At 53.6% G+C, this 25,176-nt stretch overlaps 1 protein-coding gene and 1 pseudogene across 3 annotated transcripts in view; one reads left to right on the forward strand and one right to left on the reverse strand.

Moving 5' to 3' along the window:
- The window catches only part of LOC146198047 (ecdysone receptor-like), a 159,884-nt gene that overhangs the window by 92,241 nt on the left and 42,467 nt on the right, over positions 1 to 25,176 (forward strand). The gene's annotated exons all lie outside the window — the stretch shown is intronic.
- On the reverse strand, positions 18,046 to 19,105 carry LOC146198049 (uncharacterized; annotated as a pseudogene).

The raw sequence follows: 25,176 nt of genomic DNA on the forward strand, positions 1-25,176 counted from the left end.
TCTGCGGTGTCAAATATAGGTCATTCGTAATGTAGCTGTCTGCTGACACTGCTGTGCTGTGCGTCGGCGATAAGATAGCCCGCTGAGAGCCAGTATAATCGTCCTGTCGAGAGTTCCCGGGAATGACCCGGGAAGGCGAAGGTCGCGGCGTTGCAGTGCTTACTCGGTGACGGCGGCTTTCAGCCGCCGGGCGTGCCGTAGTTCATTTGCACCGCCACTGATACGAATGCGGTGGACAAAGTTATATTATTTATGGCCTCTTTGTTATGGTGCCCCTGTTTAGTGCTTTGGCGCCCTAACCCACAAATGATGCTTTTTCTTGGCGCATTATTCTGCGCCCGCGAGTTAGTGATGGCCCGCTGTGCTCGTTAGCTGCTTCGCACTGTTTGGCTGCGTTGAACTGCCGGATTTCACACCGCGCAAGGTGCTAGTTTTGGCCCGCGGGAACGCAGTTAGGTTCCCTTCTTCTAATGCGAATCACAAGCAATGCCTGTGGCGGATGACACGTATTGGTCGGCGACACAAGACCACCTGATGTAGCCAGCTCCAGATACGAGCTCCTTTAGATTGGAATCGAACCCTTGGAACCCGGGTCAGATCGCTACTCTGAGGCCACAGACAGGCACGTTTCGTGCGGCCTGGTTACAGCTGGGCTAAGGAGTATTTGTGACGTGACCACGCACAAAAAACAACAACGGATTTACAACTAAGCTAGGAGCAGCGACCCTCCGAAATTTTACTTGGCGCTTTTGTTGTTGTGTGAGCTTAGCGACATTTAAACGCTACGAGCCTGCTTTCATTGGAGGCATAAACTTCATTCATTTCGCCAGCACGGAGTCGTTCGTGATCGTATTTGGGAAATTCGAACTGATCAGCCTAATTCCACCGCTTTAGCAGCTTCGAGGGCTTGAAACAACGCACGCCACAATTCACTCGCTCCTAAACGCTTGAGGTACAAGTAGGGCAAAACAAGCAGTAGTATGTGCAAAATAAATTTCCCCAACGACATCTTCGTCTGATTTGCTTGTATTTGACGTCTTCTTTTGCGATGCACGGTATGAGAGAATGAAGCAGGCGGCTGAGCGGGCGACCGCAGTGTCGCCTGTTCAGAAGTGCGTCATGGTAATCTGCGCAGGAGTTTCAATCCTCACCGCCTGCATCCGCGGAGCAATGAAGCGTGACCCATTCATGACGCGACTGCGGAGCGTCGCACAGATGGACGCCCGTATCCAGATGGGGCGAGCTCTGTTGCTGCTGGATTGTTTGCTTCACTGATGCGGGGGAGGCGATGTGTTGGTGCGTGCGGGGCGACTTCGTGGTGTGCCGCACCCGACGTCCAGAAAAAAGGCTCGCTTGCGGCCTGATTGCAATGACCTTTCACAACGAATGGAATGACCATCTTCAAGCGCGTATGAACTCACAGAAAAGCTGTGGGAAGACACCTTGGATTTCCTCGGTTGAATATTATGTGGAGATTCCAGTGAAAAGCATGCGTTATTTTATGACGTATTTTATGTAAGTAACGTTGGGCGGCGACAGACAAGAAGCGGTTAGCGAGTCAGCCTGTCGCCTTCTTTTCCTTCTACGTCGTGCCCTCTGCTCTTTTTTATAAATACGTGCCGGAACTAAACGTGATTGCTAATCGAGGGAATTGTTATACTGCATACTTCTACTAGCTTTTCTGAGTACAACGCTGTTTACTCGCTTCTTTGCTTTCGCGATGAGCGTAGGTAAGAGCCTACGTGCTAGCTGCTGCTTCGGCATGCTGCGTTCAGTGTGGACTCCTCTTTGCCTGCGAGTGTGGAACCTGTGGAAGCCGAATTTCCTTGAGAGAGGGCGGGGTTGATCTAAACACTCTGCATTTGCGAAAAGCGAAAAACGTGGTATTTGGGTGTTCGTTTCATTCACATTTGGAAGGAAGCCGTGTCCCCTCGCGTCGTCGCACGTCGACGCCGACGTTCGCTTCCTCGTCCCTCGCCCCACCCACCTTCACTCTCTGTTGATGTTGCTCCGTAGATAGGCAGCAGCTGTGCACTTTTAACAGCCCAGCAGCGAGCGACATAGGAGTGAGCAGAGCGTCGAGGGCGGGGGAGGGAAGAGTGCGCCGCTCCCGTTGTTTCACGCAGCTGCTGCCACAGAGGGGCCGTCGCTGGGCACCCGTAGGCAGCGAAGCCGGGGCTGCTGAGCTCGGCTTGCGGGAAAGCGCGCCATAGCGCCAGCCACGTGGGCTGATTGTGCGAGTTTTCATATCGAACAGAAAAGACGGGCCGTCTTTTGAAGATACTTCTGAAAGAGGAGAAGATTGGAAGAGAGGGAAATTGAGCAGAAAGGAGAGGTGGTTCAGGCTCGCCACCCTGTGCGAGGTGGGCGAGGCGAGAGCAGTACTCGGAATCCCGTAACTTGAAATGTCCTGCTTTAGTTCCTTAGCATCTTATAACATATCCGAGAATGGGGCGCCCCACCTCTCGTGGTGTGTGTGTCCCCGACCACTAGCTGTGCTTCCGTCCGAAGGTGTGGAGAGTCAATTGCACTGCTTTTCCTGTGTTGTATTCAATCAGGAATGTGGTATCCTTTCGTTCATATGTGTACTTAGAGCGGTTCAAGCTAGGTACAGGCAGTTTGGTTCCTTCATGATTTTTTTCTTTTTTTTTTTTAAATGTCAATTTCGCCTTGGAGAGACGTCTGCAAAGGCGTTTGGTGTTCCTTCCGCAGCGCGACAATTGTGCTGTGCACTCGCGGGGAAAGCAGCTGCCTTGCGTCGTGAAGCATCAGTGCAGGGGCGCAGTGAACCAACTGCTCAGAAAGAAAACTACAGGAGGCTTTGAGGCGGCAGCTTGTCCAGGCCTGACATGTTTCATTCTTGCCTTGTTTTCTGGCGTCCCTACTTCGCTCCTTTAGGAATAATGGGTGCGAAATCTCGCTCGGGATTTGGTTGGCGGAGACGTGACGAGAATCCGTCGCACTTGCTAGAGGGGCTGCGGTTATATAGGGGCGAAGGGGGGGGGGGGGGGGTTTCTGCGGCGCCCGAAGGAAGCTGCTGTCTCTTGAGAATGCAATATCCTCTACTCTGCCTCGTATGTAATCAGGATGGCGTCTAGCAGTTAATGACACTGCCCGCTCCTTTCGGCTTCCTTCTCCTCTCCCAAGGAAGAGGAGGGCTAAGCTTAAGAGCAACAAAAGCAGGCACTGAGATCCACCCTTCTCCCTTGAATGTTTGTTGCAGGTGGTCCTTGCTCGGGCCGAGATTGAGAGTCAGAGAAAACAGCTGTTGCTTTTCTTGAGACCGAACGGCATTTCTGAAAAATGTTTCTGAACAGGTGTGTTGAGCTCTCGCCAGCATGCGCGCTACAGTTTAAAGGCAAAAGAACGTGCGTTTAATGCGAATCCGTTCCCAAGCTTAAGACGAAGATGGCGCCTAGAAACCAGACGTTTTTATCGTTTGATCTTTGAGGCGGCACATTAAAAATAAAAAAAAAAAAAAAAAGAAGAGCGAAAGGAGACATTCAAGAGCTTGCGGGACGCGAAGTTCGGCCGGCTGGGATTGGGGCGTCCTCTTGCAGCAGCTGCCTTCCCTTCACCGCGCACGGCGCTTGTTTATACCCCAGTGGCTGCGGGTCAGTGAAGTGTTTCGTGACTGGGGGTTGCGGGAGGGGAGCCGATTGTGTGGCCGCTCGCCACGCCCTTTCTTGGCTTGGAAGGGCTTCGGCGCTCAGCTAGCTGGTCGTGCGCGCCTTCGGGGCCCGAGTCTTGGTCGGGGAAGAAAACTTCAACGTATGCACCCAGAATCAGATACTAATTTGACAGCAGTGCACACTGCCAAAAGGCGAGCTCGAGTGCAAAAATCTTTATTCCGCCTCGCTGTTTCAGCACTTGGGAGGTAGGACACTTCTGCCTGAATAGTGTTTTGTGCGCGCTCAACGAACATCTTGAAAGGACAGTGCCGCGCAATTGATTCCGCCGCTAACGGGCTAGCGCACCGTGTTTTGCAAGTGACTGGAAAAGTTGCACATTTCTCTATAATGTGCTACATTTTGATGGGCAAAAAAAAAAAAAAAAGTTGAATTTTTTGGTCGGGAGGGAGCGAGCTTCGCATTTGAACGCGGTCACATTACGCAACGTATATAGGCCGGTCCCCCGTGTCTGGGGCAGCACTGCTGCGGCGTTCATGGGGCCCAGTGCAGGAAGACAGGGGGTGCCGAGCGCTTTTGTTATCTTTGTCGCGTCGTTGCTGCAGTCGTCCGGCTTTGCCGTGCCGGCGCGTTACTAATTGGCGGCGCATTTCCGTGCCGTCCCCGGCGGAGGCCTCTGTTCGCTGCTGCCTTGTTTTGCCGCTAACGACGCCCACCACGGGCTTCCAGGTCGCGACACGGCTCGCCGGAGCCCGAACAATGGCTACCGCCGCGGCGCCGGCCTGTTGTCTCCGAGCGGCGGCGCGCGCATGCACGACCGCTGCGGGGCGTTGGCCGTCGGCTCGACCGGGGTCCTTCCCCGTCGCCTCCCGGCGCCTTCCCGCAGTCCGTGGTACGAAAGTTACGCAGAACGGTTGCGACAAGTGCTCTTTCATAGCGCGTAGAGATGGGTGTGCAGCGTGGTGGTCGAGGTCGAGGCCATGCGCGAACGCGTCTTGGCCGCCGCCCGGGAGCGTTTGGTTTCGTTCAACCTTGGAGAAGCATCGTCGTGTTTCGGGCGGCCGTTTTCTTCTTTTGGGAAAGACGTTGCATTCAGATGCCTCTAGAAAAATATCGTCAGCTGTAGCAACAAGATGATTCTGTCCGCGGAAGTTCACCGATACAAATTTCATATAATAAAACACTTGTGTGTCGGCTATCAAGAGGCTTGTTCGGATTTCGCTCTTTGGATAAAACAAGAGACCCGATTCTGTGGCGAGACAATCTTTATGAAGCGAATTAAGGACAGAGATTATCAAAGCGATCAAGCCTTGTCAAGGTCCCCACGTTCCAGTTTCTGTTTTTGTCTTGAGGCTCCGCTTCTGCGCCCCGAACTGTGTACGTTGGCTCTCGGCGTTCGCTAATTCGTCCGCCTTGGGTCGCCGCTTCAGGTGTCCGACGACCGATGCTAGCAGCACTTGCTCGACCCTGTCCTACTCTCACTCCGTTCGACGGCGTGAAACAGTATAGGTACGTTGTTGCAGCACATAGGCGTCAGCATACGAAACCCGTTTCGCTATCCGGCTAATTGGAAGCCAATTCGAATGCTTTTGTAACTCGGGTTTGTATTACTCGCGTGCAGTACCCTTCACCTCCGACCTTTTGCGCTTAGCTCATCACGATGTCTCGGCGTGTAGATCGAATGAGATGCAGTCAGCACTTGCGAACTCTGAGCACGTGCTTTGGAAATCAACCCTTTTTTTTTTTCCCGCGGGAGCACAGCAAGGCGAAGCTGAGCATTGTTCTCGACACTATGTAGCTTTCTGTTACTCTCTTTTTCTTATTTTAGGCGAAATGCTCATGGAACGAATTCCCGTGCGCGAGAGTTGTGTGCGGGATATGTGCGCTGATGTGTCGCTTGTTATTCATCCTGATGACATCATTAAGTCCTGTCTTCACCGGGAATCGAACCTCTATCGCTCAGATCCTCAGCTGGCGCTTTAACCAACTGCGCCACGTCTGGGATCGTGGAACGCACATCACAATTTTACTTGTCTATCGTGGAGATGATAGTATCGATGACAATGACGCTGTAATTAGTGGTAATGACAATGATGACAATAGAACATGACTGTGCATTAATTGATAATGAGAGCAGACGTGATGCACCGTGTGCAGCAGCAACTCTCCGGCTTTCGCATTTCTGCAGTGTAGATTCCATAGTGCTCTCGGAATTTTGTTTATTTGAAATAGTTGCCTTCAAATTAGACAACATCAAGGCTGGGCAAAAGAAAAAAAAAAGATAAGAACCAATTTGTGTTAAACCGCCTTGTATAAAAAAGGTGGTAAGTGCGGCTTCAAGTAATGGGTGTGCGACTTCAGCTCTGCTTGCTGTATCCAATAATCGCTTCGTTCTGTGCAACCTAGGAGTACACCTACTCTTTTCAAACACGTGCTATCAAAAATTAGGTCAATACTATCGAAATGTTTCACATCCCCCCCCCCCCCCCCCCCTCCCCCCTTCATAAACTAGTCAGCTGAAAAGTGGGTTTGATGTATCATTTCCTCTCTGCGACTTTTTATTCGTGCTCGCCTGAGAAACTGCTGCATCGAGTGGCCCATCGACGAAATGAGCGCTGGATTGGAGCGGATCGCGTAGCAGCGCTCGTCAGCACACCTGCGCGTTTCAGGGTGCAACTGAGAGAGTCAAGCGACCCGGCCCGTGGGGGGAGAAGCGTTCCTATCGAAAAGTAGTGGGGGATCTCTCAAGGTGCCGGTGCGGGATCCTTGCTCTTCTTTTTGTTTCCTCCATCGAAAATTCCGCAGGTGCTGCTGCGTGTTACATCCAGGGTGCGGCGGGGGCAGGTGGTTCTGTGCGGCTGCCGTCATTCCAGCGTTGCGCTATCCCGCCGAGCACCGGTGTTCGAGCTGCGCCGACGAGTTGTATGTAATAGGCGGCCTTCAGTTCCTGGGCGACGAACGCGACCCTTTTTTCATCCGTATCGGAAGAAGAAGGATATTTCCGCTTGGCTGCCGTGCCTCACTCGCTACTCTCGCGACTTCGTATATCGTCCCTCTGCGATTGGTGGTTCGTACGCTCGGTCACCAGTCCTCGCGTACTTCAGGCTGCGATTGTCTACACGTGGAGTCCGCTTAAGGATCGACATGCTCTCAGATATGTTTCCTGTGGTTTGATAAAATTGTTCACCCTTATCCGAGCTTCGACGATCGCGCTTCGTGGCGATCCCGCTGTACGAAATGAGATTAGCGCTGGCTTTGATTGGGGCGACTTTTAATGGCTACGAAATGCATTACGAGCCTTAAATTAGGTAAGCACGAAAAAAGTTTGCTTTACACGCTTCAGTGAGCCAAGCTAGGTTGTACCTGCCAGCTAGAACACACCGGTGCTAGCGAGGCAGCATAGGCGCGGACAGGAACAATGGAATCTCTGTCTGCAGGGAAGGCTGGGCCTCCGGATCGAGTCTTCGGACACCTCTGTGTGAGAACGTGAACAAATGCAGTGGTGAGGGAGGGCCGCGGTTCTCACGGTCTGCGCTAGACACCATCAATCAGTGGCTTCTCATCAACCTGGTACTAGCGTTTCCCCTTCTCCTTTTTTCATCTCTCGTTTTGTGTATCCCTAGTCTGTCTTCACGGCGAATCGAGGGATTCTCTGGTAGCGGCACAGCTCCTTTAAGCCGTGGTGCACTCAGTGACATAGACTTGGTTTGAGAGGTGATCGATATGACGTTGTTGCCCAAACGACCGCGCCATGTAGCCTTTGGACGCTGTTTCACTGCATCAACGTTCTGCAGTGTGGGTGGCTCGGTCTGGTTGTTGCTCCGCATTGGAGTCGCGGGTCTTTCCTCTTCACGTCGCGAGTCTGCTTCATTGCTCCCGGCGAAACGCGATCGGCCCCGAAAAGCACCAACGGGCCATCGCTGCGTGGCCGGCTGATGTGTTTTTCGGGTAGGGGAAGCATGGCCGTAGGGAGAGGGCTGCTTTTGTCGGCTGCAGCTTCGGAGGAGGGAGAGCGCCCGAGTCAAGGGCGATCGCCCCTCGCCCCTTTTTCAAGGGCAGCGTGCTGCTTCGGGACCGGCTGTCGCTCGGCAGAGAGGCCCCAAACTGGTTTTTCCACATGCCGCCGCCGCAGGAACAGGTGGAATCTCTGTGCCAACTCGTTTCTGCCTCGCTGCCGCAGCATCCTTTTGTCCGTGCGCCTTTCTGGCGGATGACGTGACTGGTTGCGTGGCTCTCCGGCTAGCGGGCCGTCCTCCTTCTCCACGCCCAAGAGTGTTCTTATGTCGATGCTTTCCACTCTCTTTTCTCTCCTCCTCCGCATCGCTATGTGCTGCTTTAATTGGCGCTCGCTTTTCGGGCGGGGGCGCACCGAGCAGCGCCTCGCTGATGGTCTGTGCGCACGGCACTGATGGTGGAGGAGCAGTGCGGCGTTGATAGTGCCCATGGTAGCGGTCCGTGGAAGAGAAGGCCGGAGGGCCGCTAGGGTGTACGCTTTGCCGTCGTTCCTCTCCCCCGTCTAGAGGCGTTCGCAGTGTCGCATCAGTCGTGTCACATGGGTGCAGCAGCTTCTCTCCGCCTGCTTTTTCGTTTTATTCGTTTGTTTCCATTTCATCGTTGCGAGGCCCCGTGCATGTTGTAGTGTTTGTTCTCTCCTTCAGTTTCCGCCGAGCACCCCTCGTCCGCATCCTCACTGCCCTCCAAACTCTTTCTTCATAGTTTTTCCTTCTTTAACTTGTTTAACAGTCTTTATTTCTTTACTGCGGAGATCGCGTGAGCCACTCCGGCAGGAGGTAGAAGAATGCGTGTTTGCCTTTTGTAAACGCTGCGAGCGCCGAATGCCTGTGCGCGCTGCCGGTGCCCCACGGAAAACTCGCCGTTGCCTTGCCGTCCCTAGCTGTCCCTGGTTCTCCAGACAGGCTTGGCTTGGCGGTTCTGTCTATCGAGTTACTGGGATTCGCCTGTTTTATGGTGCTTCGGCTTGCGTTGCGAAATTTACTTCGAGACTCTTCTGTCGGCTCGCGCCGAGTGCAAAAGTGGATTCTTGAGGAAAGGACAGGTGTCTTAACTGTCTTACTTCTCGGTGGACGCCTCAACTGCTCTGTGAAGGGAAGAGGAAAAGAGGGTGAGAAAGGGGAGACAGGCACGTAGTGGAAGGCTTTTTTTTTTTTTTTTTCACCTCCTGGTGTGAATAGGCACACAGATTAGATGAAATTTGCTGGTATAACGTAGCTCTTGTTCGCTTGCGGTGGGGCTAACGGATTGCCGTCATTCCCCCCTATTCTAAATGCTGAAGTTCGTCTTGACGATCTATGATGGCCCAATTACTACAGATGGTGCTTTGCCCAGAATCCACGGGTCCAGAGGACAGTAGTTTAGGGGCACAGTGCTGATTTATGAACTCGATATTTCCTTAGCGTTGCGATCCGTGCTGTTGAAAATATTTGTATCTAGTTTAATTTGTGCTGTGGAAGCGAGCTCAATCATTAAACAGCACTACATCCTGCTAGAAGCGCTTCTGCCAGCGGTAAAGAGGTGTAATGGCTTCCGGTGTGGATTAGGCTGTGGGTTTCGTTATTCCCAACGGAATTCAGCTGATTTCTAGAAGGAAGGAAGGGCTTGCTAGGGCATGATTTGCCGCTGTCATGTCAAAGTACTCGGTCCCAACTGCTCATTATTATTCCAGAATGTTCGTCTTTCCACCGTGAGTACTCCGGTAGCAGGCAATATTGGGTTCGAAATTTACATATGGCGTTATCAAAATTTATTGCCTTGCGCTAAAGTACAACGTAGAAGTTGCTCCTCATTTCACCCTGCAAGACAGTACCTGCTAACGTGCGCTCCGTACGGAGCGTCACCAGTACAAAAAGAGAGTGACGAAATAATTTATCAGTGAGTATATATGTGCCTCAAGCAAGAATCTCTATTGCTGGTTAATAACTATGCGTCTGGGACACGCGTTTTATTGAGACGCCCCCTTCCCCCCCCCCCCCACACACACGCACACACACGCACACACACACACGCACACACGCAAGCACACACACACACACACACACACACACACACACACACACACACACACACACACACACACACACACACACACACACACACACACACACACACACACACACACGCACACACACGCACACACACACACGCACACACGCAAGCACACACACACACACGCGCGCGCGCGCGGTGCTCATCAGTCTACGTCAAAAGAGTGCAACTGCGTTTTCACGTGTGCCGCGTCATCACCTCTTCTGTTCTGCTATCCCTGACACGTTACCGACGAAAACACCGTGCACACAGAACGCCCAAGGTCTTCTCACATTTGACGGAATCAGGGGCGATTATATCTTCGCATGTTCTTTCCTGCAGCGAGCAAACAAGCCGCGTAGAAATGGACGCAGCGAAATGTGGAGGTAAATAATTTGAGAGAGGCGATGCTTAGATGTCCTTGCGGGTTCGTTAAACCCTCTTATAGCCACCTAAAGACGCCCGCAGCGTGTAGCGTGATCTTAATCGCTTTTCTCCATCGCGCGTTTTCCCGGCCTCGTCGGCGGCTGCACGTTCGCTTTCGTGAAGGGCGCTCAGTACCAGTGACCTGGCTCGGCTGACTGGCCTTCGTTGCTTGTTCCGGTGGAAACCTGCATACATCGTTCTCTGCTGACTTCGGACGCTTGTCTTCTGACTCCATAGTGGCCAGCGTCAACAGCGCGATCGGAAGGTTGACCTCTGTGGATTCACAGCGAAAGCTGCAGAGCCCAAGCGCACCATGCTCCCTCCGCAGCAGCATTGACCACTGCATAAACTTCTCTGATCTTGCTGTGGATCGTTATGACATTATGTACTCATTATTATTATTACGTCATTATTATTATTATGCTAGGCAGTACAGCATTGCATAACGACTCCGTGTGCATGCCGATCGCTGCGCCGCCTATTGGCAGTTCGGCGAAGCGTATGCGGGCGCGCCTGCTTCATCTCCCCGTCAGTTCCTGTACGTTTTAGCAGTGCGCTTTTGACAACGTACATTGTGTGGCCTATTGGTTTGTTGGGAATTTACACATCCTTCAGTTCCGTAAATAAACACATTACTGCGAACGCGGTAGCTCGGTAACGATTAATGCAACGTTAATGCAGAGCTCTAAGTAACCGCAACTGAGGCCAAATATGCCCGAACTACTTGGGGTAGTAACACCTCAAGGAATACTCCGCCCTCACAGCCTTGCCACTGTAGCCAATAAATGCACAGCGCTCCCTTCTTCGCTGCAACAGATTTATTCTCCAAACGGTACGCATACAAAGATCCTGCGTCCTGATTGGTACAATTTCCGCTGGCTACCTGACGTTCGCGCCATTAGCAGTTAGATGAACTGGCCGTTGCGGCTGAAGAGAACATTGTGAAAACTGCTATCGCATTTAGCTTAGTGCAATAGCTCGTTGGTTTACACGGATCATGCACGTGTGTTGTTGATCCGGAATTCAATAACTGGCATGACCAAAAACGACGACTTAATTTCGTGTTTCTTTATTTCTTGTTTTCGTCTGTGTTCACTTCCTTCAGCCTTTACTTGTTGAGGTTTGTTCCCTTAAAATGATTCCATTAGCCCTCAAAACTCTTTGTCCACTGCCGACACCACGAAGGCTGCCCGCTTTCGTTGTAGCCAAGTGCGAGAGGGCAGTGCCTTGGCGCGACGCTGTCGCGAAAGAGGGGAGCAGTACGAGAGGGAAAGTGCCGCTGACGTCGCGCGCGCTCGTCTTTGTTCCCTCGACCCTTGTTCGGCGAAAGCGACCGCCGAGCCATCGAGCGCTTCGGCCGCCCGGCGCAGGATGGCGCTACGTCCCGACAAACGCTCTTCTCTTCTCCCAGTCCTCTGTCTTTTGTTTGTTTGTTCTTCATTTTTTTTCTTCTTTCTTCCTTTCACTTTTGGCCTGCGCACCAGTTTTGGTGCCGACCCGTTTCAAAGGGTATGGCCCTGAGCATCATCATCATAAACATATATGTCGCCTACGTGTTGCGCCTAGTCGTCCAAGTTTTCATGTTTTTTTTTTTTTTAATGCGAAAACATTTGGAAGGCCATGTGCTAGAAAACTGGCCGCCGTTTGCCTGAAGCCTCTGTCCACCTGCCACGATGAGCAGGTGGCATAGTGGAGAGAAGGAAAGCCTTCTTTCCGTGCCACGTGAATACATGCGATGATACGGGTACAAGCAGCGAGGAGTCAAGTAAAATTGCCAAAAGTGTCGATAATTTATTCTTCATTACTGCGTGAGCGGCGTCGATTGGGCGCACGTTTTCGCATTTCCTCGGCATTAGTCCATTTGATTGCCCCTTTGATCATCTCGGCCGATGAGTGCACGGCGCTTAGAGGTCGTGAACTTGTTTACATATCTTCCACGGGCTTTCGGCGAAAGCAAGCGTCTTTGTGGTCGTTGTCTTTGCGAGAAGGAAGGCGCCGCTGATGTCTCTTGTTCGGCTGTCGACTTGGTGGTGATGAGTCACATGCCACCGCGGCAGATGTTGGCTCAGCTACGCGAGGGACCCTTCACCGCACTCATTATGCTCCAGACTTGCAAGGCGATTACCGGACCAGACATAACACGCGCGTTCTACAGGCTGGGCGAAAGGGCCCCGCCCTTCTCGGAAAACCCCGCCGGTCGCCAAATGCCGCCGCAGGCTGGTGCCACAACCTGGGTGTGGCACCCTGACTTCGGAATAGGAACCACATGTAATCCACCGGGCAAGAAATATGCTGTGTAGGCAGAAACTACTGAAAAAAGGAGTAACCGCTGTCCACAAAAAGGCCAATATGTACTTTCTCAGATTTTCCAGAGTGAACACGAGCATAGCAGTTTCCGTAGTTAGTAACAGAGGGCCGCGCGAGAAGGGCTATTAATTTAGCTCCATCTCACTCACTTTTTGCTTATATAGCTTAACTTAGATTCTTCTAAGATGGACTGGCGGGAGCGAGAGGCGTAGGTCAGTTCTCTGTAGCATGCCTGACATGGATGGTCCCACTGGTGCGAATATGCCCTAGATTGGCCATGGCTTCGCCGCTTACTTCTGAAGCACGTCACGATACCTGGCCCTGTTTTATGCGGCTTGTCTTGTGCGTATGCATTCGTTTGTGTCCTGAGGTGGTCGGTTATTAATCGTGTTGTGCATGTAACTCTGGTTAGAGTCGCTATCGGCCTTGGCGTTACGCTTGCGTTGGGACAAAAGGAAGGTCGCTAGCTTGCGGCCTCTGCTCGAGAGGCATAAAGTGTGTGCGTGTCCTTTTCCTTCGAGCCGTGTGTGAGCGGCGCGATGCTAAGTTGGCAGCGGTTTCCTCCCTATGTGCCTAATTTCGTGCTCAGTGTACCCAGTTGTGGCGTTCGATAAACGGTGCTTTTGTTAATGAGTGGGTCAACCAGTCGGTGTGTTGCTGCTTCCTTTTCCCTTTCCTGCGACGTTTTATTGCTGCATTTCGTTACGAGTGCCTGCTGCTCATAACGCACTGCAGCGGCCGAACGGCAGTGCGTCGCAGGCGCGTGCCCAGCCCACCTCCGCGCTTTCTGAAGGGGAAGAGGAGGAGGAAAAAAAAGGCTCACACTGCGGCGCAGTCTCCGTTAGTGCGCTCGCAGACTTCCGGTGTGTGTCTGCGCGCTTGTCTGCATCAAAAAAAGATAAAAGGGAAACAAGCCTATAGAGACGACGACGCATGACCGGGAGCTCATTAAAAGCAGGCCTGGGAGTGTAACCGCAAAATGGGTGGAGGAGCGGACATACATGTACACGTTAAGGGGAGCAGCGGGAATTTTGTGTGTGTGTTTTGGAAGAGGGGGTAAGGAAGGGGGTTCATGTCGGCGATCCTCCTCTGCCAACCCTTTCGCTGCTGTAAAACGTGAAGCGAAACAGCAGCGGAGGAGGATTATGCAACCAGCATTGAGGGGAAGAGAGAGCGAAAGGCGGCGGAGAGATGTTGCATGGCTCGCCCGCGAGCACGCACATAACCAACTGCTCCGAAGCCCAGACGGTTTTGAGGGTTATGGAGGAAGGGGGTGAGAAGGGACCTCGTCCGTGCCGCGCTGCGCCCTCCTAACTGCCTGACTTCTTTTTCTTTGCCACGCTGTGCTGTTATCGTGCCGCTGGTGATGTTGCTCGCTTCCTTTCGGCTCCTCCTCGGAGGTTCTTGCTCTGTTTCTTCCTCCGCATGAGCGGAGAAGCCAGTTGGCCCGGTTGTCTTCTCGGGGGCGCGAATTGCGGCGGCCCAGCCGTGAACGCGGGCCTGTCTGCGGGCCTCTTCACTGGGGACAGCGCGTGTAACCTTGTTAACGCGCGAGCAGTACAGTTTTACGTTCGCGCGTCCTGGTGCCGTACAAAGCAGTTTGGGCAAGGTGCCAGTGCACTTTCGAATGGGCTACGTGGTTGCCCGTTTTTCTTTCTCTCTCCGTACATTCTGGATCAGACTTCATCAGACTGGAAATAACTTTCGAATGTCACGCAATTGGCTGTTTTAGTAACATTGCTTAGTAAAGAGAGATGACCTCGTTTCGTAGGTAGCTTCATGCTTTTTTTTTTCTCGTGCCGGGTACCCTGAGTGGGTGTGCGAGTTCCGAGAGAGAGATCAATGCCTGGTTGCCTCGCATCACGTCTTGACCATCTGCGTGATTGCCCGATGTGCGCGCCCCATGCATAGGCCCGCGATGCGAACATCAGCCGGAGGCATAGTCGCGGGCCGTTGTCGCCTGGCGAGGGCTTACCCTCTGCGCGAGCGAGACGGTCACGGGAAAGCAGCCGGACGAAGGACAACATCCGGCTGTGTCCTGACGGGAGAGGAAGGAAGAGAGGGCCCTGTCGGTCTACGTAGCATGCATCTCCGACGTCTTGACAGCGTGTACTCTTCCCTCCGCGGGCGAGGCGCGTTCATTGTAATGCTGCCCCTTGTTTTCTCGCCGGTGATGTCTGCTTGCCCCGCGGGAAGTCGCTGAAAATATCGTTCACGTGTTTTTGTGCACGTTTGCTACAGATGACAGGCATATCTGCAAGCAATAAAATCAATTTCATGCAGAAGCTATGATTTTCATGTCTGCTTGAGGGTTGACGATGGTGCATAGCCGATACGATGACGGTGCGTTTTGCGGATTAAATCATTGAACTTTAATATATAAATTCAGCAGCGTTCCCTCTGTGGGCTGTTTTGTTCAAGTTGCCAAATAACCTGGAAAGATGTCATCGAAACAGCGACAGAATAGGGAAACACACTGGTATGCCGTGAATTGTGGTGGTGCAGCGAGCACCCAGCATGATATCCATGCTCATTGGCATTTATATCTTTTTGCTATCTCGGCTATTTAAAAGTGAAATTGGTGCAGTGGTAAGACGCCCGGGTTCGAACCCGACCATGGCGGCTGCGCGAAACGAAGTGGCGTCCATTTGCTGTGCGATGTCAGCGCACGTTAAAGATCCCCAGGTGGTCGAAATTACTCCGTAGCCCTTCACTACGGCTCCCCCTTTCTCTCTTTTCACTATCATTTCCACCTTCCTCCATTCCCTTATGGTGCGGTTCAGGTGTCCACAGAGCAAGTGTGACAGATACTGCGTCTTTCCCTTCCTGTTAAGAAAAGGGCAAGAGAGAGGCTCCGTAGTGTAGTGCTCTGGATTACACTTGCGCCCTGTACATTCCGGCCCCTCCATCCCGGCCGCCGTGACCGAAATCGATCCCGCGTCTTCGCGCTCAGCAGCCGAGCGCTTTAACTACTGAGCTACAGCGGCGGGGCTCTAAATCAGTGCCACTAGAATGGTAATTGGAAAAGCCATTACTTCGCATGTCCACACAAGTTCGCAGACCAACTGTTTACTAAATAGCAGCCGATGCTGGAGAAACTATGGCCTTTTCACACATTTGCACAATTTAAGAATAGCCCAAAGGAGCCGGAAGGGCGCTACAACCAGCAGCATGATTACAACCAGAGGTTAAAGTCGTGGACATTGTCCAAGGTTATGAGTTATTGTCAGTCAAGTTAGTTTTTGTAAGTCATTGGATATTTCTCATAATATGTCCAGGTTTAATTTTCAAGCTCGCTGTTACTGTGCTAATCATCAAGGACAAGGAACAATCTTGAGTTCGTATTTACACCCCGTCGAGTAGTGGTTCGACACTAAAAATGTGGCGAATCACTATAGACGAGCGATAGCTCAATTTGCATGGCTTAGCATTTGTCTTTGGATTCTACCCGTCGAGACCTTTTCAACTATATATGACTTGAAGTTGAAATTAAAGTTCAATTTGTAGTCAGCTGAAATGGTAATTAAAACCTGCAATTAGTCCAGTGCCGTTATACTCGACATAAGCTGTCCAGCAATATACGACATAATTGAACTGAATTGCCTTTATTTCCATAAACATACAATTTATGGGGGATTTAAGGAAAAAGTTGCGCACGGCAACTTGACGGGCCTTAAACCCAGTCTGAGGGCAGCGGCAGCGAATACAGGCACTGATTCAGGAAAAAACAAAAGAACAGTACATAAAAAATATTAAAATAAAGTTAAATTGTAATAATTAAAGTGTAATCACGAGTAGCTCATATACTGTAATTGAATACGACGCGTAAAGTACCGAGACAGTCTACAACGTTATTAAAAAAAATAAAATAAAACGAACTGCAGTCGTCGTAAGTCGGCCGAAAATCTTTACGTGAGGCGAAATCAGTCGTCGAGTAAGCAAAGTGTTCGTCGTCGAAGATAGCAGGGCTACTTGCAATACAGGCCTGCGTGTTAGTGCCTTTGCTAGCCACGTTTGTGAAACAAATCGAAAAAAAAAAATGATAATCTGGGCACCTAACTGCCACCGATCTGCTTTATTTGGTGCACGCCTGTATTATTATTGCCTTTTAGTGCTCCCCCCCCCCCCCCGCCCCTTTCTCTCTCTCTCTCTCTCTCTTGGTGTCTTGGCGCGGTGGAGGTTTGAACAACGCCTAGAAAAAAAGAAAAAGCTCGCCACTGCGATATAAATTCGGAAACGCTTGTTGCGCAGGTAAGCATTCTTACGTAAGCATTGCTTTTGTCACGCAGTAGGCCAAAGGCGTCAGGCAGCTTTTGTCGTGGTGGCCTTTGGCATCTCTGGGCCTGGCACCATATCCGACCCTCGTTTGCAGGCTGTGTTCTCATAAAGCATGCAGCTCTGGTGCGATATAAGCTGAAGACGTTCACAGCTCTTTGTCTTCGTTTTTTCCCTCCCCAGACGAAGTCTCTCTCCGTCTGAGTCCTCGTTTTAGTGCGGCCGAGTAGCAGCATGGACACCTTCGCCGGTGCATCCTTTGCGCCGGGAGAGCGACCGTGAAAGAAGCACATTGCCTGCGGCTGGAAAGCACGTCTCGGCGGCAGCCGGATGCGTGTACGCGCGCGTTGCAGCAGTGCACGCGTCTCTCCCCTCTCTGCCAGTCGTCGGTGTGCGCTACGCAGAGTTGCGGCGGAAGTGGGAATGCCGACGCTCGCGTTTTGAGAATAAACATGGCGGCCTCGTTGCGCGCGCGCTCGCGATCTGGGCTCCGGCGGCGCGCCAAGTTTTCTTGGTCATGTCGGATGGAGAACGGGGAAAAGGGAGGGGGGGGGGGGGGCACAGCACAGGTTTACCTCGTGGCGTTGCCAGCGTCGGAAACGCTGCTGGCGGGGAGGAAGCCATGGGGGCGAGGGTGGCGGCTGCGCCACGGAAGGCTGCGCCCGGCGCTCGGCGAAAGTGCTCGCTCGGGCCAAACCGGCTCGGCCAGTGTGAAAGTCCGCGTTCAAGGTGAACCGTTCGTTGACCGGCTGCCTGCTTGCCTCTCGCTGCAGGCCAAAGGGGTGGGCCACGCTTTCCGGCGCCCCCCTCCTTCCTCGCCGCCATCTCGGCGGTGAAGGACCCCTGCGGCGAAAGCGGCATCCCTCGCCGCCGAGCCGGCAGCGTCGCCGTCTTCTTTCTCAGCGACGGCCCCACATTTCCTGCTACCAAGAGGCACTGGCAAGTGCGTCGGGGCCCCTCGGAGGATAAATATAAGAGAGGAAGAAAAACACGACGGCCCTCGTCCTTCGCTCAAGCGCTTGATAATCGGGCCAGCGAGCTGCTGCTCCGGTGACGAAATCGACATGGCCGAGCGCATTAGTAGTGCCACAGGCACGACGACCCATCGCGCTGGGTGACGGCCATGCGGCACGCTGGTAGCAGGTGGCTCCGCATCGGCCGCCATTAAGTGCGCTGGAATGACTGAACGAGCACTGCTGTGTGCTCTCACCAGGGCGAACTGTGTGCATCGAGAGTGAGTGAAAAAACGTTTAGACGCGGAAGTACCGGTATGCCGCCACTAGGAAGTAGGTAGTGCCTCTCTCATGTCTCCTTGCCTTACAGGGAATAGTGGAGCATCATCCGCAGAATGCAAAAAATCGTCCAATGTAGGTATAGCTTAGGATCCCAAAAAGCGTTACCTATCAGATATAGCACGGCTTTCGAATGTACTGTGAACGCCTTTTCAGCAGTTTCTACGAAACGCGGTGGGTCTCGCTGTCATAACTGGAATTCAGCACGGGGTGCAACACGTAGCCTTCCAAGCCCCGAAGCGAGTGCAAGTGCGGTTACTCCGTGCCACGCGGGGGAGCGATTTGAGGGGCGCGCCATTGATCCTGCGCCGGCTGTGAGTGCGGCAGCGACCTCCCCCCCACCGTCCCTCTCCGTCGGCCGGCGCAGCGAGCGAAGCGCCCCGCACGGCGGCCGACCTTGAACGCCGGCTCTGTTTGGGACCAACTCGTCCGCCGCTGGTGGTGGCAACGTCCAGGCGCCGCCGGTCCTCGCTCCCTGTCGGTCGGTGCGGAAGCGGCGCCCGTCGTGCGGTTGTTGTTGCGTGTGCCGGAGTTATGCGCCATGGAGGACACCGCCGGCTGACCGATCTCGCCGCCGGCGGTGGTGGTGGTTGTGTTGCCATCGTCGGACGGGAGGCATCGCCGTGGCGTGGGTGGCACGGCCCGAGCCCAAGCTGGCGAGCCCCCGCCGCAAGAAGGGGGGCCCGCCCCCTTCAGGGGGTGCGGCCCCCAGGGGGGCTTCGGCTGCGGTTCCCCGAAAGCGGACTCTACCCCCCGAAGACAGCTCGCCCGAGGTGAGCTCGAGCAGTCCGGCCAAAGGCCGGCCCGTGAGCCCGGTGCCTTCGCTGGGCGGATCGGACATCGCCGACGTGGACCTCGACTTCTGGGACCTGGATATCAACAATGAGTCCACCAGCTCAGGTATACCGCCTCTCACCGTTCCTGACCGGTGACAAGCCTTTGTATACAAGACGTAGCATTGGGTCTATGTGTCGGCCTGGCTAGCACACGCGTCCAGATTGTCCACATTGATCTGACGGTGGAGGGCAGTGCACGCCTTGTGTATTTCCAGTGTGCCTCCGCTGCATCACAGTCGGCGACCGGCATCTGAGGTGTATTTCCAGTGTGCCTCCGCTGCATCACAGTGACCGGCATCTGAGGTGTCCGTGCTGTGAACGCGGAGACAAACTTCGTCGCCGTGGCGCGTGTTGTGGTCGGCCGCGACGCTTATCGTTGGCCCTTGGTGGCGATAGCGTGCTCAGCTGCTGCGAGATGGGGCGGCACACTGCAGTGCTGCTGCTCGCTGGCCTGTTCAGGAAGGCGCCCCGGGAGAGCTTCCTCCCTTGCCCTCGAGGCCCAGTGCTGATTAGGAACGGTGCTCTCGACGACGCAGTTCCTGGCTGCTCACGCGCATAGCGACAGATTGCCGCTCTTTGGGGCACCTTGACCGTCGCCTCCTTTCTTATAGTCTGGCATTACGGTGGCTTTTGAGGGCGGCTCGCGTTTATATGCGCGTGGAACAACTTCACGGCCAAGTTCATCAGCGGTGAAGGGCGCTTATTCGCTGCAGCCCTGGTCGCGATTTCATTTGTGCTGCGCAGTATTCCCTGTCGCGGGTTTTCACGCGGCTGTGCAGCCATGGCCCGGTATCCGGGCAACAGAAAAATATAAAAAAGGTCAATTCTGCATTTGTTTCTGCTGCTCGTCTGTGGCTGGTCATCGTACTTGTTTAAGAGTATATCAGTCACCGAATGATTGAGGCACATTTAGTTTATTCATTTCAGGAGATAGCTAAAAAATTCTGCAACGACAGCGCGTTACACCAGGAATATATATCCGGAAATGCGGGATTGGACGGGCCCAGCCCCACAGAGGCGTTGTGGTTCCGGGGGCCGGCGTGTGTGGTCGTCGGCGGCACCGCGTTGCCAGGGCGACGTTTCGCCTCGTCCAGGGGACAGCGGCCGAACCGATCAACGACTGGGCGCGCATTCCGGGCTCAGCCGTGGCGTCGGCCGTTGTCCTCCCTTAATGCTCGTATTTTGCTGCTCACCGCTTTCGAGGAACCCGCGCCCAGTGTACAGGCGCACTCGAGCCCCGAGCGAATAACAGCCGGGCTATCGTGCACTCCCTGCCAGACACAGTACTGCTCCCGGGGGTAAGGAGGATGGCGGGGGTGGGGAGAGGAACCGCAGCAACGCACGCAACTAAACCTGCGTGCTTCGTCTCTGCGTGGAACAAAAAGAGGGCGCAGCAGGTTGATCCGCTGTTTTGGTTAGTGGCTGTGCAGGTGTGCCGGCGGCGTAGGCGGAACTCCACCCCGTACCTAAGTGGAAAAAGCGCGCGCCAGTGTCACCGGAGCAGGAAATGGTTTGGCGAAAGCACTGTTTGATTTGGGGCACGCGCTGCATCCGAAGCGGCCGACGTTGCGTACGCGCTCTTGAGGGGGGGAAGGGAGGAGGGGGGGGGGGGGGGGGGGGACTCTCATGGAGATGCAGAGGTGGCTCCGTGGTACTCGTCAGCGTAGTACTGGCCTTTGCAGGATATTTTTTCTTTCGGAGCTCTACGCAATACTACACCAGGACTAACCGGTCATAGCTGCGTGCCGTGTCCTAGCAGAATGCTCGGTCACCCGCAGCTAATGCTTTCGCTCCATATTCTGTTTAGCAGCGTTGAACCCTCCTAATTTCTTTTTTCTTTCACTGGTTCGTTCACTGCCGCGCGGTCGCTGTTGTTCGAGAGGTTGTCCGTGTTACGGCGACGTTGTGCGAGGGCCGCTCTTTCTCTTGGCAGGGCTTTGCCCTTCGGGGAGCGCTATTATTGTAATCTCGGGGCGTCTCGTTTATTTATCGCCGCCCGCTTCGTCCGCCTTGGCTGCTTCAGCGGCGGCGTTGGTTGGCTACGTGGCGCAGGTATTTTGGCGGCGTCCCTGTCACGGGTCGAGCGAGTTTGGCGCGCTCCCTGTGTGTGTGCGCGCGAGGGTTGAGTCCTCTTTCTCCCTCGCTCTCGTCGGGGCCGAAGACGCGGTGCTATTTTTGGGACCAGCGGCGCGTGCCTCAGGGTTTCGACATGCAAGCGATGGCCTTGGCTTTGATTCAAAATGCCGCGAGCTGTCGGCCGTCGTCTCCGCCGCCCCCGGCAGCGTTACGTACACACGCCGGCTGTCTCGCAAGTCTCTTGTCACTCCAGCCGGCGTACATCGGTGACCGACCAGCGCTCGCTGTAATCTTGTCCTGGACGAATCGCTTTAGCCAGTCGATCTGCGTGGCTCTTCCGATTGCATGACATTGCGCAGCGACGTGGCTGCTAATGCTACCCAGAGTTACATCCCCAGGAGGCGCATGGAGAACACTCCCGATGTTAAAGCGCTGCACAGTGACTTTGATACCCTTTTGGCGACTGAAGCGGGGTGCCTCCTTTAAGCAGGGCTGCTTTGTTCGCTGGCTTCCCGCAGTAGTGACCCGTTTCCTCGTCACATTTGCATGGGAAGACGTGCGGGGAGGGAGGTACTTTTCATGGAGTCGGTGGGCATGGACGTTGCTCCGGCTTTGCGCCTTGTTCGTTCAGTGACGTTCCGTCCATTCACGCGACGCACTAGATTAGTTAGATGACGACTCGATGCGTTTTTAGAAAGAGGTCGAATGACACCCCATATTGGGCAAAGGGCTGTGCTTGTAGAACAGAAAAGCGTTTAGCATTTGGATTGCCTACCCTTGTCCAATCAGTGCGGGAAAGTTCCGATGGTCCGGAAACCACCAATTTCCTGGCTGCTCAGCCCTGCGCTTCCTCCTCCTCCCACAGGGCTCCCCGCCGCAGCGGCACATGACCTCTTGAAGTGCGCCCTTCGCGCACACATGCTCTCGTGCCAGCTGAGAGATCGTTCACTTCCGGGCGACCGGGTCGGTGCCGTGCCGCGGTCGGCCTCCGTTCTCGCGAAACGGGAATCCGAGCCGACCGCGTTCGCCGAGGGAGGAGAAAGGGAGACTAGGGTCCTGCCCGGCTCCACCCCGCCGACCTTGACCTCGAGACCCCATTTGCGCCGCCCGCGCGTGGAAAAAACGCGGCGGCCCGAGAGAAATTACGAAAGGCGGGCGTCGGTGGCGTTTCCTGGTGCTCCCGCTGCCTCCTGACCCCGCGGCGGACACCGTGGCTCGTCGGGGAGAGCGAGGCCGTAGCACGTTCTGTCGCGGGAGCGAAGGTTGGGAGAGGAGGGCGTTCTTTTTCCGCACTCCTGCTGTGTTCCTTTCCCTGTCGAGCGTACTGCTGAGTTCATTCTGGACGCCACCTGGCGGAGACCGCTGTCGCCCCCGCCCACCCCCCTTTTTGTTCCCGTGGTTAGACCTGGAGCCCGTGCGTCTCGGCCGCTGGGAGGACGAGGACCACAAGACGTGGCGTCGTTGCGTCGTTGGCCCTGGCAGAGACGCGCTGTCTCTTTCCGCGGCGCGCAGGCTGCTCCGGTGCCGTTTCTCTCGTGCCGCGCGCGCGAGCCCTGGCCCCGAGCCAGCGTCTGATTTAACTTCCCTTATTTCCTTTCTGAATTTCGTTACTCCTTCTCTTTTTATGCGCGCCTGCTTTGACATTTTGCTGTCTCGCCCCCTTTCCATCTTTCTCCCACTTGCCAGAGCACCCCTCCATTTCCGTTTCTGCCGTTTTAAGTCTGTCCCATTTGAGACAGCCACTGGCGGCATGCTTGCCGTCTCAGTCCAGCTCGGGGCAGACAAAAAACAACAGAGCGATGACGTGGAAAATCTGCCGTAGGACAACAGAGAGCGAGGGAAAGGACATTGGGAGGGTATCGATGGATGGAATCAACTTTATTAGTTACACAGCCCGCAAAGATCGAAGGGAGGTACGCGGGCTTTGGATCTGCTGCGCTGTTCTAAGTTTACTGCATTTCTTCATCAGCTCCACCCAAGCTGCTGGATCCGGAGCAAAAGGGTAGCTCCTGGAGAGCGAAGGAACCAGGGAATCGGGCTCCGTGCTGCGAATGAGGTATACTGGCCGATTTCCCGAAGAAACGCGACTATGAGCGGCCGCTTCTTCGGGGAGTGCTGGCTGCGCTGCCCACGATGAAAAAAGGCTGCGTTGGTCGCGGGTTTTCTGCACCGCGGACACGAGGCCTTTCATCTCGTTTTGTTCGGAGGAACGTGCTGGCCATCACAAACGCCGGTTTGCTGTTGCCGGCGAAATGATCTGTTTCTTGCGTAATCGGTTTCCTATATGCGGGTCGGGAGTAGAAGAATCCGAAGGAAGTAAATGTCATTGACGATGAACTCTTTACGGCATCTGATTTGTGGTATTCATCGTGTGGTTTCTTTACTTTTTGTCAATTCGTCTGCATGTGAAGTGCGGCAACATGTTTGAAAAGGTAGGCCGATAAAGCCACATATGGTGCTTGTTCGTTACGATACTCGTTGGTGCATCCACAAGCCGATTGCATCAGTGATGCGCGGGCATTATTTATACGCGCTATCCTGAACTGGTGCCAATGGGGGGCATGGCAAGGGGTGTACCAGTTGTGTCATCACGCGTCGCGTGTAATCCAAGCCGCCTTGGTGTGTGCTGTAGCGGCACCTGTCGCTTTTTGGCACATGTCAGCAGATATGTCGGTTGTTACAGGTTGTATCCGAAATGACAGTAGTCGATTTTTTTCTTTTCAGACAAAAACAAAAAACAAACACGAATGACTCAAGGAAGGAAGCGAAGGACCGGCGGAAGCTCAAAAGTACAGTTCTAGTTAAGTGTACTTAACTGAGTAAATACTTAACTCGACACTTTCAGGGCCGCGACGGGTTTTGCTAAGTAAACTAACTCGCTGGGCTAACCGGTTATCTTCCGTCATTCTGTGACATTTGCAACGCTGTCTGACGAGAGACATAAAACAAGCAGGAGACACAGCTGCGCCGCCGTATTTGCATACGCCTTGCTGCAGGTATAACTGTCGCGCCTCGTTATTACGGACACTTTCTTTGCAGAGCAAAATTTTCCATAAAGCGAGCCGTCCGTAATAAAGGAACGCGAAGGAAAATGTTGTTGGGGCGCTCGAGTACTGAGCCGGGGTACCCATGCAGGATCGATCCCGACCGCGTTTCAGTGCGAGCGAAACGCAAGGCACTGTGCGATGTGAGTGCACGTTAAATCACCACAACTAGTCGAAATTATTTTGCGCCCCGCCATGTAGCCTGCAGACGCGTTGCGGCGTCCTTCGTATCTTGAGTCATTTCGGGATCCCAAAGCCGCTCAAAAAAACTAACAAAAAAAGAAAACGTTGCAGAGAAGTGGCACTGAATGATTAAGGTCTCTGGTGCGCGTAGTCGTGTGCAGTAAAATTTCAGTTTGTTTTCAGCCCTGACCGCAATTATTTTAAAACGTAAAAGGCGTTTTGAATTCCCTTACGATGCAAACTGTAAATGGCGTTGTAGCGACGTGAATGTTCCGGGAGTTGTGGCTCCATCTGAGCGAAGAAGGAGATTCGAAGGTTGGTTGCGCAACTTTTAATTCATTCGAAGGCGTCGTCGATTGACGTGGGATAACTCGGTTTTTGACCTTAGGACGCTGAGAATATTATTTACACCGGTGAAAATATGGGCTGTGTTCGGTTTTATGGCGCATAGGCTACTGAAGGCCGTCTTGCGCCAAACTTGGGGTAGAACAGTTCCTTTCTATAAATAAGTCGGGGTTTGTTTGGGAGGCTAACGCCTTAAAAAAAAAAAAAATCGAGGACAGAAGAAACTTCCACAGTGGCGGTGAGTAGATGGAAACCAAAACATTTGTGCCATCAATTTGGTTGATGCAGATGAAATGTAAGAACGTAATTTCGACTCCGCTTACATAGCAGCACTTTAAAGGCTGACCTCTCCTGTTCAAACCGTTTTGCCACATGTCAGCCGTAGCAGTCAGCTCTTGTCACATGCACGTGGCAGAAGCTTGGAAGTTTTCGCCTGTATTAACGCGTTCTGATTGAAACAGACATCCAAAACAGGCGCGCTGCATCCGGAGCACTGGCAGCATCAGGATGGATACTTTCTCTCTGCTACTTGAAACCTTCCGATCCTTGCTACAGAGCAAGCAATCTGTAGTACTCGCGCCCCTTATCAAAAGTGCCCTCTCGGGACCAGGCCCGCTTAGCTTTCAAACTGGACAGACTATTCAGTGTCCGCTGTTCTCGACCCGCGAAGCAAGTGCTGCATTCTTCCGTTTCGGTGGCAAGTGGTACTACCGACCAGAAG

The sequence above is a fragment of the Amblyomma maculatum genome, chromosome 2, assembly GCF_055883805.1.
Source record: "Amblyomma maculatum isolate TAMU_Amacu chromosome 2, ASM5588380v1, whole genome shotgun sequence".
Classification (NCBI taxonomy): domain Eukaryota; kingdom Metazoa; phylum Arthropoda; class Arachnida; order Ixodida; family Ixodidae; genus Amblyomma; species Amblyomma maculatum.